Source organism: Fundulus heteroclitus, chromosome 23 (assembly GCF_011125445.2).
Source record: "Fundulus heteroclitus isolate FHET01 chromosome 23, MU-UCD_Fhet_4.1, whole genome shotgun sequence".
In the NCBI taxonomy this organism is placed as follows: Eukaryota; Metazoa; Chordata; class Actinopteri; order Cyprinodontiformes; family Fundulidae; genus Fundulus; species Fundulus heteroclitus.
In genome coordinates this window covers 15,163,958-15,176,060 of record NC_046383.1, presented here as the reverse complement: position 1 = coordinate 15,176,060, position 12,103 = coordinate 15,163,958, and the positions used below count along the sequence as shown (strand labels likewise).

General features: G+C 38.6%; 1 protein-coding gene across 9 annotated transcripts in view; it reads right to left on the bottom strand.

Moving 5' to 3' along the window:
• fam13b (family with sequence similarity 13 member B) overlaps nt 1–12,103 on the bottom strand; it is a 64,303-nt gene that overhangs the window by 48,269 nt on the left and 3,931 nt on the right. The window contains exon 1 of one of the 9 annotated variants that reach the window (XM_036127561.1): nt 2,067–2,198. The exons of the other annotated variants lie outside the window; for them this stretch is intronic. The gene's annotated coding sequence lies outside the window, so the exon portion shown is untranslated. Of the gene's footprint in view, nt 1–2,066; nt 2,199–12,103 lie in introns of those variants that run through there. 9 annotated transcript variants of the gene reach the window in all.

Genomic DNA, 12,103 nt, shown 5'->3' with positions numbered 1-12,103 from the left:
TAATCAGAATATTAATATTAAAGACAACAGCTTTTAATTGAGTTGTTTAACATAAAATGCAACAAACAAACAAGTCTATGCATTAAACAGTCTGACCGCTACGTAATGCTGTGGTGAGACTCCTGAAAGTTTTTGGTAAAAACTATGGTTATATTAAGTCTAAAACAAGTAAATTAAATTAAATTATCTCACTGCTGCAGCTCTCTTCCCTTCCATGTGCAGCAAACCCACTTTAAACATAATTACCGACACCTAAAGGACGCGTCTGATCCATTAACTGTTACACAGCCAAAAATGGCAGACCATTTGGAAATTAATTTTTTTTTAAATTGCGATTATTGGCCAGCCCTGACAGAAAAACTTCAGCTGCAACAGTTTGCTCCATAAATTGGAGTTTGGGTTGTAGTTCCTGATGTCGTGTTTCATTAATAAAAATGCAAACAGAGTCAGAAATATTTAAAACAAGAGCACAGAAAGCTGTAATACTTGGTGTAAAAGAGCATGTAACCATCTTCATGTCTTATCTGCATGATTTAATTGTCCTTATGGTCTAGTGTGTATTAATCTATCTGATAACAGCTCCTTAAACCTGGACGCTCATTCTTTCTGGACACCAATCGGCTAAAATCTCACATTTCTCTACCTCAGAAAATTGTTACCAGCAGCAAATTACAAGCAGACCCGGTCTCCGTCTGACTGCCTAGTCAGAAACGCTAAGACCTGCGATGTGTCGCGGCGCAGAGGGGAAACCGCGTCCCAACAAACGCACAGCGACGATAAAAGTCCGACCCATCACACCTACCTTGATTCTCAGCTAGTTTCCATTAGCTGCCCGCTGCAGAGCGCCGTACATTTAAATGAGCCAAGTCTGGGTCAGATTTCAGCTGGTTTCTAAAAGCAGCAGCTGTCCACATTCAGATGTGAAGCCTCAGCAGCGCTCTGCGGGGAGGCGGCTTCCAACAGAAAGGTTACGGGTTCAATACCTGGAAAACAGCAACCGCACACCTGCCTGACAGCATCTAGGATGAGCGGCTCAGTCAGCCCCAAACGGGCCGAATCCTTCCAGCAGCTGCTGAATCCGGAACCCAAACAGCAACAAAGTCCTGCTGTGATTCTGCTGTAAACAAGCGTTCTGCAGCAGAACCACGAGAACCGCTAAAATTAGGGCTGAACAATTAATCGCATTTTCAATATAATCGCGATTTAAAAAAATGCTATTTCCAAATCGCAGAGTCTGCAATTTTTGGCTATGTAACAATTAGGGAATTAGAAACGTCCATTAGGTGTTGATAAAATGTTTAAAGTGGGTTTGCCTCCACATGGAAGGGAAGACAGTTGCAGCAGTGAGATAATCTAATTTTATTACTTGTTTTAGAGTTTATATAATCATACATAGCATTAAGTACAGGTCAATCAGTTTAATACATAGACTTGTTTGTTGGTTGCACTTTATGTTCAACAAGGATTGATGTCCAAATCAACTAAAAGCTGTTCTCTTGAACAATATTAATAGAAACATTAAAAGTTCTTGTTTTAAATAGTCCTTGTTTACAAACATCTTTATTTAGACGCCATTTTTGTTGCTCGTGGTTAATGCAGAGAAAAGTCAAAATTGCAATTTTGGTTGAAATATATTGTAGGCAGAACGCAATAATTTCTGCTCTGAGTTTAGATGCTGTGGGTCTTTTAGCAACTAATCTGCACAGCGAGGAAACAAAATGATTTGTTGTTTGTATACTTTTAAAAAGACATGATAAATTAAACTGGGGAAAAAAAAAAAAAAAAAAAAAAAAAAAAAAATCGCATTAAATCGCAATATTAAGAAAAAAAATCGCAATTAGATTATTTTCCAAAATCGATCAGCCCTAGCTAAAATATTCCAACAACATTAAAAATTAATCTTCTCCAAATTGCATCATCAGAGAAGTTTATTAATCTATGAGGACCAAGGAAGGAAAAACAAGAAAACGAAAAGATCCAGAAGCCGAATTAGAACCGAACAAACAGAAAGGTGCAAACAGGTAAAGTGCATCAAACCTTTGGATAAACAAGCATGCTGTACCTACTGTACATAAGGTGCCTTAAGCCTAAAACGGAGGAACACATGCAGGGATCCACAGAATCAGACTCATCTGGCCCGGGTTCTACAGAACCACCAGGATGAGAACGCCTGTGTGCTATTCTGGCCGTGTACTGGCTTCCACTAGACTGATAGCTGTCCTGCTTCCTGCAGGGCGAGGGTGACTTTTCACACACAAACAAGTGCACACCCAAAAGCACGTGATGAGCAAAGCATGTAGATCCAAATCTCTGCCGTCAGTCAGCTAACGTGTGACGGAGACGGCCATCTGTCCTGAGAACAGCTACGCCTCAGCGACCCGTTCCGTTTGGCTCAGAGACCCAACAAACTAGAATCTTTTCAGAGATATTAGTGAGAACCTAGTATCTGATAATAGAAGTTCATGACTTATCGCTGCACCCGACGTTAATTTTCAACTGACAGTGAGCCATTAGTGTGCAATAAGCTGCACGACAGGAAGTCTATCAATAATCAGCTTAAACGGAGACGAGCACTTCCCGTTAAACTGTGTTTATATGCTTGCTCTCCACTGCTCACTGTAACAGTCTGCTGTGCTGCAAACATCTACAGATGAGGGTTCATGCCATCAACTTTCTGTTGTCACAACAAAACAAAGACAGGAAATGCTACACCTAATTACCCCCCCCCCCAGACTGTGGGACCTGAGCCCAGGCCGGCGGTGCTTTGTTAGACGACTGCTAGTTGGACTCATCCCGTTTAAACTGGTAGCTATAAACACCACAGACCACAGCTAGCAGCCATCTGGAGGATTTAAATCCTAATATTTCTTCTTTCTTTGCTTTTATTCACACTTGAATAAATGTTTCAGATTAAACCAATTTGAACATCCAACAAAAATAACAACTTATGTTTCCACTGCTGGTCGTGACGCAGCACTGCAGCAGCTGCTGATGCTAGCTTAGCATGTAGCAGCGTTGCACATTTTGTTTTTCCAGTCTGTCTCCGAACGTTTCTGTGTTTATCTCGTCTCTAAAGAGGGTCGCATGTTTTCTTCATGCTGTTCTTAACATGTTAGACTTAAAAACATTCAACTGCAGCTCATGACGAGGAGAGTTTCTGAGCGCCGCTGTGGGGAGAAGTGCAGATGCGACTGGAATATTGATTATGATTAACTACGTCATTGTCGTTAAAATGTAATTGAAATGCAGCACACGTTAAGATTACTTTAAGATGTAATGCATTTATACATTACCTGAATCCACACTGCATATGCAGGGTCAAAAATTAACACTCACCAGACGCCAAATGCGAGTAAATGTTCCATTTGGCGAGTAAAGGGCTAGCTGCCACAACATGGCGTGTAAATGTTTGTACCACATAAATCGTGTTTTTCAGTCGTCATTTGTGTCGATGCTTCTTTATGCTGTCAGCTCGTAGGACAACAAACGCACAAGTACACAAACACTAACGTGACACGAGAACGACAACAGCTACATCATGCCCATTTGCTAACAACTAGCGTTTAGCTCAGGCTAATTACGTAGCGGGATTGTGTGGAGATATTTAGCAGGAGTCAGTCAGAATTAAAATTTTGGCGGGTAAAAAATATTCTTCCGGTGAATAAGGAAGTCAATTTCAAACACTTTGCACATGTCTAAAATTACCAAAAAGATAATTAGAGGCACATGCATTGAACGAGATGAATAAGTTATTCAAGCTGTGTGGTAATCAGGTAATTACTTTTGTGCAACAGGTTCAGAGAAAACTATTGTACAATTACATTATAATTATATTCCACTTTGTAATCCAGGGCGGAATGACCGGCAGCGCGGCGTTATACATTTGCAGTGTGAAAACGGAGTAGGTCTCCTCTCTGCTCTGACTGCATGCAGAGCTTTCAGGACGCAGCAGCAGCCTCTGCCTGCCAGACAGCGCTGAGGGAAGGATGGAGCCTTGGCAGCCGTGTTAAAGATTGACGCTTTCACGTAAAGCTGCTAAATCACAAAAAACACAGAAAAAAGTTACTACATTTGTTTCTAGTTGCGGTTTTGAATAGAAGTTGATAGGCGGGTATGAAAAGTCCCCAGATATCGCGAGAGAGTCGCCAAGTTGGCAACACTGGACTGTCGTCTCTAGTTTCAGACACTAACAGGAGCCGGAGGGGTGGGTTTTTCAAAATAAAGTACATTTTAAAATCTCATGATATTTGAATTTATATCACATGATTTACATTATTTTAAACATGTTTTTTTATTCATTCTGAAGGTGTGCTGGCTTGTATTTTGGTGTGGCGGTGCGGCACGAACAATTACATGTAGTGGAAACCCTGAGTTCGCTTTTACATGACCTAAAATGTCCAATTTTGTACATAATTAATTGATTTAAAATACATAAAAATGCTTCATAGTTATTTACACAATTAAGGGAAATTAACAGAAAAAAAATAGCGTGTTGATCATGCAGACCAAACAAAACCAGACTGAGCCGATCAACAGTTCATCACAGATGCAGCAAAGATAAAAACTTTTATTATTTAATTCAGGTGATAACAAAAAGGCTCAGACGAGATAGATCGGATCACTTATTAGTGTTTGGCCAAATAACCTGAGGTCACCAGTGGATATTAGGAATTCAAATCTTTCATTTAATTCGGCTTCGCACTCACCAACATCTCTATAATTGCGGTTCTATAGCAGAAAAGCTTCTGCCTGCTGGGGCTGAAGCGTCTGGCTGCACAAAAGCACCCGATAAACGAGGAAAGCTGCAGAGAAAAACCGAGGTGACAGGAAGACGGAGTGAACACGGTAGGACGGCGGCAACCAGAAGAGAAATGGCTGGAGCCTGCGAAGCCAGAGTTTGCCTTTAATTCAGAAACAGCATCTCTGCGCTCTAACCTACTTTATCTGCTCCCGCCTCACTGGCCCTCAGTGATAAATTAATAACTACGTCTTCGGGGGATTTCTGCTTCCCAGGCCCTGTTGTGGCGCCGCAAATCACCAAATATTCTTTCCATTTCCTTCATTCACGTCAACGATGAAGAGAATATCTGACTAAATGAATCTTCCTTCTCACATTTCAGTGCTATACTACTGTGCATAAACAAAATGTTAATTAAAGGAAGTCTTTAAACATAAGCCTGCCACAGTGATAAACAGTTAAACTGCGTGCAAACTAAAATGTTTGCCCTGGAACAGAGAAGAACCACGTTCTCCCCTATAAATGGTAATTCTCCCCGTTAGAAACACGGTTCTAACCTTTAAAGTCGTGTGCTAAGACGATTCGCTAACGCTGAAACAACATCCGTCCTCGACATTCTGCACTGAAAAAGCCTTAAACGCCCACAGCCCAAACACAAACGCAGCTTTATATTTGCAACTGTGGGAGTGGATGAAAAGCAACTCTGTTTGCTACATTTGCATCGAGTCTGGTTTGATGCCATCGAGGGGAAAAGGGCCACAGAGTCGTGTAACGACTCTACAAACGACAACAATATGAAAACCGGGGCAAAGTTTTAACCGCTAACAACTCATTAACTTTTTTTTTCTTCAATGAAAATGTCTTAAAATATCTTCACACTGTTTAGACAGGAAGTAAAATATAATTTCCATTTATGAACATCAACTGAAACTGATGCGGGGCGGGAATATTTTTAACTGTGAGGTGGTTTAAGAATCAGCCAGAGAAGAAAATAAAGAGATTTTTGTTAACAGAACTTAAGAACCACTTTGTCTTTCCAACACTGGACTCTAGACCTGGAAATGATTCAGTTCAAATCATAACGACAACAAATTGCTTCACTTCAGGAAGTGAAATAAAACCTAATTCCTCCGTTTTACCTGAATTTTACAGCTGCAGTCCTTTGATGCCTTTATACCAACATCCAGTATTTCTCTGCACCATATCGGCCATGTAATTATATTATCTGCTGTTCATTTAGAGCAGCGCATCAAGACAAATCACAGCCATGATTGCAACCAAATCATGGAATAAATTCAGAAGGATTATCAATAAATACTGCATTAAATCTAAAGGTGGAAGCTAAAACGAGCAGGTGAAGATGTAAATACACATAAAATGCAACATCTGAAGGATGAACTTTAATTACATCAGCAACCTAAGGACAATAAACTTCTGGAGACATTTACTCCACAATGTTCTCAAATCTCTTGATCTATGAAAGAATAAATAGTAATAAGAGAAAACGGCTTCCTTGTTGCAAAGACGTTCATACCTGTGCAGAATAAGTCTGGTCCCATCAGAACCCAGTAATAGTCCCAGAACCGAGCCGGTAACGGACCTGATGGAGCAGCTTTCTGCCTTTGCTTCACCCACCTGTGTTTAATCTGGCCTTGAGGAAGTGAGACTCAAACCGAACGTTTCAAACTCCTGATAAAACTACGACTAAAGACTTTTTCATCTACTCTAACCGAGCGATGTGAGAGCAGAAAGACGTTTAACAGAACCAGGAGCTTCTGCTGAGCAGTGAGAGTCTGGTCATTTCCATCTGTGAGGCTTTTTCTTGCTGTAAACAATGGATGAAAACACAAGCTGTGAGAGCGAGCCCAGCGACCAGCATGCAAACACCGAGCCGGCACCGACTCTGCAGCTCCACCTTTAATCGCCTCACCGGGACCAGGAAGCAGCGTCACAGAGCGCGTCGCTGGGAGCGCCGGCCCAAACCGGCAGCACTCACTCACTCATGTGTCTGAATAAATATGGACGCTCGTCAGGCATCGTCAGGTAGTTTATAAAATCAGGCCTTATTTAAATGCCAAGGAACATAAACGAGTATTCTGCAGTGATTTAAAATGTTCCAAACTTTGGGCAGATCTAATATTAAGGAGTAAACTGTTCCATATAATTCATCGTTCGATCGTAGTGTTCTGGAAACAGAGCGGTCCTGCAGAAGACCTTGGAGGCAAGCGGGGGCTAAGCCATGTAAAACCTTAAAAACTAATAAAAGAATTTTAAAATCAGTGCGATAAGATACAGCTGCAGCGTTTCTGAATCATTTAGAGACGCTGCAGAAAGGACTGGTCCGTGTTTTTATATAATCTAAGCGTGTGGAGATAGATTTCACCTTCTAGTGAATCAGTTAACTCAACACCAGCCAGTTAGTCCTCATCATGAATATTAATGTACAGAAATATATATATATATATATATATATATATATATATATATATATATATATAGATATATATATATATATATATATATATATATATATATATATATATATATATATATATATATATATATATATATATATATATATATATATATATATACACAATTCACACTATTTTTTAATCCCCCTTCTCAGCTCCAAACTTTCTTCAATATATGCTGGTTTTAATAACCACTATATTTTCCTTATGTTGTAAATTTGCTCTAAGCTGTGTGAGACAATAAGGGATCTTTTCTCTTTATTTTATTCCATATTAAAAAAAACGGTGAGCAGAATTGTGTTACTAAGGTTTCATCAGGCTGTAACACTCAGCATTCAGGGCCGTAAGAAAGAAACCCAAAGTGTTCCTGTCAAAGAGAAACTTTGTGCTGGATTTAAAAATAAAAACACGGCGCAGTGTGAGAGGTGACATTTAATACGGGACTTTCCAAAGTCTGCATAGCAACAAAAGCAACAAAAGCAGCAAAAGCAGCTGGAACAAAGCGGCGGAAGCCGAAGGCCCCATTTTATACATTATTTCATTGAAATGAATAAATATATAAAGTCAGAGGGGGTAAGTGGTGTATAAGCGCGTACGGTCAGACGTTGAGCAGATGCTGAACGGCTCAACCGGTTCATTTAAACCTACCCAGAACATGTTCTCACCCCAGATTACTGAAGTCCAACCAGCTGCTCTCCACATAATTTACTGCCAGCTCATGTCCTCAAGCTGTCCGATGAAATCTACACGAATACGTACAAATTATACCACCAAATGTTGTTTAGGACTTATGACCGAGATGACGAGGTGGCCATATATAAAACATTTGTGTCTCTACTAAAAGTCTGAGTAAAGATAAACATCAGAAAACACTTAGGTTCTTATCATTAACATTTTTTAGATAAATATGCACAAAGATGTTAATGAAGCATATACGCTGGTTTCATGTGAGGCTTTCCTCAGTTAGTCTCCAGTAAATGTGAACCGTGGCGTTCAGCAGCCATGCAAACAACAAACAATCCCCTAAAACTATAAAATTAGCATTTAAAGAACGTCCTTCAAAGTCAAGCTGCTGATTTATGGAAGGGTGACAAGCAACAATTACTCGTTCTGTGATATTAACAATAACCCAAATGTGGTTTTTATATTTGGGATTTTTAGTTTTGGTTCCATGAGATCAGTCAGAAATCCTGCACAGCTAATTTTAAGATGCTTTCTAATTAACAGCTAAAATCGTCTGCATTGAACTAATAGAAATATTAGGGCTGATTAAATAATTGCATAACTTTTTTTTCTTTGACTAGATATAAATAAATTAACACATTAAGGTCCAAACCAGGGCTGGAAGATTTTGCCAAAAATCTAAATGGCAATATATTTCATAATTGCGACCTGACTTTTCTCTGCATTAACCACAAGCAACAAATATGGCCGCTAGATAAATATGTTTGTAGGACTATTTAAAACAAAAAAATTCAACCGTTTTTATCAATCAGAATATTGTTATTAAAGATAATAGCTTTTAACTGAGTTGGACATTAATCCAACAAACAAATGTATTAAACAGTCTGACAGCTACTTAATGCTGTGGTCAGATTCCTAAATGTTTCTGGTAAAAATAAAATAAAAATAAAAAAGAGGGCTGCACAATTAATCACAATTACAATATAATCGCAATTTAAAAAACACAAATTTCCAGATCGCAGATTACATGAATACATTTGTTTTTAAAAATTACTTTTCTTGAATAACTTTTAAAGCACTAATATTAGTATTTATATTATTTTGTCTTTTTATTAAGCTTTGAAAGTTTTTTTATGCTCTGTCTATATGAAGCTTTTTTTTGGCATTTTTATGTGTGAAAGTGAAATAAAGGGATTTAGAGAAGTTAAACAGCTTTAAACTGGAAACACAAATATTTATCTGAGCTTTCAGGACAAAATCCGACGAAAGGAAAATGAAAGGACTAGAAAATAAATAGAGATTTTAGAGCTTCTCTAACATTTACAGATAAAACGTGTTTTTTTTCTCTTTAGTGGAAGCCTGTCTTACATCAACAATCTGACAGACCGTCTCCATTTACACGATCTTTGGGCCGGGTCAGAGCCGCACAGCGTGAAACTGCCTTCGGCTAGTTTTGGCAGGATTCTAGATTTCTGCAGCTTCTTCCTCACTATGAAAATATCTTCATCTTTACCGTGGTTCCCATCAGTGGATTTCCACACTGCAAAAACAGAACTGAAAATAAGTAAAATCATCTTGAAATAAGTGTATTTGTCGTTGATTTAAGCAGATAAATAAGATTATCTGACAATGGAAAGAGTAATTTTACCCCTAAAATAAGATAATTAGATATAATGAACTTGAAATAAGTTGATGGAGATGAGTTCTTCCTATTTTAAGTGCAAAAATCTTATTCCATTGGCAGATAATCTTATTTACCTGCTCAAATAAAGGACAAATACACTAATTTCAAGAAGATTTAAACTTATTTTAGTTCTGTTTTTGCAGTGCATCTTGTAATGCCTTAACTGGCAACGGGCCAGAACATATTTCTTACTTCAAAGCCATGTAATTCCTACCGTAGACTTTTATTTTAAAAACCCTTGTCTAAAGATGGCCGTCTAGGCCCTCCTCCTTTCATTAACAGCTCTTGTTTCTCCAGAGTTAATGTTATTCACCATCGCTCCGAAACTCCGTAGCACCAGCTGCATGAAGCTCACCGCTCGCTGCATCTCGCTGCATCATTGTGCGTAAAAGTCAGTTTTTGGTGCTAGACGTACATTTTCACCGGGAAATACGTGTAAAGCTTCTGGGAAGAACCGAATAGCAACAGAAGAAGCGGTGGAGTGACAATGTTTTTTTTCTGATTAGTTATTAGAAATGTTTTGGAGAGCACCAAGACATACCTACAGGAAAACAGGCCTAGAACAGTCATTTATTATATTGCATTCAAATATTCCCCTGTCACACAAAATATTTGTCTTTTTTGGCTCATTTAGTTTCTGACTTCTCCTTGCATCAGCCTGCAGCTGCATGTCGAAGAAAGAAATCAAGAGCAAATTAATGAAAATATATGTGTGTTCCAACTTCAATAACTAAAAACTGGCTACCAGAACACCACACTGGACTTCTTAGTTTAAAACTGTGAAATTTTACCTTTACAGAGTTCAATAGCAGCATCTAATTTAATTTGGGTATATATATATATATATATATTTTTTTTTTTTTAGGCGTTTTTGGCGTCACGTAAGGGGTTAAAATGTTATTTCAATGGATTCATGGTAATAAATATACATTGCGTGTGTAATACTCTGCCGGACAACGGTAAATGTTATGTTTTAACTAATAAAAATGAAGCTACAGGCCTATTTTAAGGAATGCTCTAATGTGAGCAGACGGGGATTAGGTCTGGTCATTTCCTGGTCGTCTGGACTTCAGAGTGAGATTGGGTCCATGTACGGTTTAGTTTGGCCTAAATCCACAGAGGCTAAATCATCCAGTGAACGAGCCGACAACCCTTCAGCGCTACAGGCAGCTGAGCCATTGCACCACTGGTCCAGGTGTTGTGCGTGCACGCCGCTTTTCCTTCATGTGAAAACGTCGGCTCGTCTTACACACATCTTATCTCACACTGTGGGAGGTTGGCGTTTTCCCGTTATTCCTGTGTGCAGACGTGAGATTGTTCACACAGAGGCCAGCGAGTTCAGCCCAGATACACCTGCAGAGAGCGATGGTCACGCACCCCAACGCTTTAATCACGCCGCAGCACTTTACAGTTAACAAACCGTCCAAACGCCAACGCAAAGACAGCATTTTTAGTTCATGACAAGGCCTTTAAATGTGGCATAAAACATTAAATAATATTTTTAATGTCAAATATGGAGCTTTAAAAATATTCAGACCAATTTATTCTGCTTCTAATTGAATTCAGCAGTTTTGCCCATGTTTAATTAACTATTTAAAGGTCGGTGCATTCATCTAGTTATTGTGAATAAAGGTGTCACAACCCAAAGCTGGAGATTCCCTTACAGACAACTGTCAGAAAATCTTATTTTACGGCAATTAGAACTTATAAGCCTACTAATTATTTTACAGTAGATGGACAACTCATAAAAACACACTTCAACAAATAGTCTTAGAGCTATTATTAAGTTAACAGAGTTAAAACGTCAGAGTTTTTCAGACTTTATTCTCCCGAGTTCTCAGATCCAGCATTCATTTAAAAAAAGAAGAAGAAAATAACTAAAGTTTTGATATTTTTTTTACTGAACATTGGCAAAAACAGAGAGGGGGGGGGTATATGCTGGCGTCACTGCAGAACAAAAAGCGGGTTCTACCATAAACCTGCGGAGACGCATCAGAAAGGTCGATTTAGAGCAGTTTGCTTCTGTTCTGTGCATTTATTTGCAGTTTTTGTGTGACAAGTTTGACTAAAATGTTAAAAGAATGTTTTTTTTAAAAAAAAAAGGCAATATTTGCTTTACATGACTTTAAATGGGCTGTTTACATTTTAATTAAATGTTTAATTTTGACTGTTATTGCACGAGTGTAACTTGGCCCTTAAGAACCATAGAAGGGTTCTGTTTTATTTTAATAGACTTAGCTTTTTATCACTAAAAAAAAAATCAGGAATGTAATCTATAAGTCAACCTTTTAACATACAGTACTGATGTTAGAGCGTTTTGCTCAGCTGCGGAAGGATCCTTTCATTTTATTTATTAAAAAAGGGAATAGAATTGAGAGAAAGAAGGGAGGGCATAAGGAAGAAAGGACATTCTGACAAAACATGGAAGAGGCACAAGAAATAGACACAAGGAGGAAAGAAGTGATTGAAAACAGGAAGGATGTAATAGAGGGAAAGAAAGAAAGCTAGAGGAGGGAAGGTCTG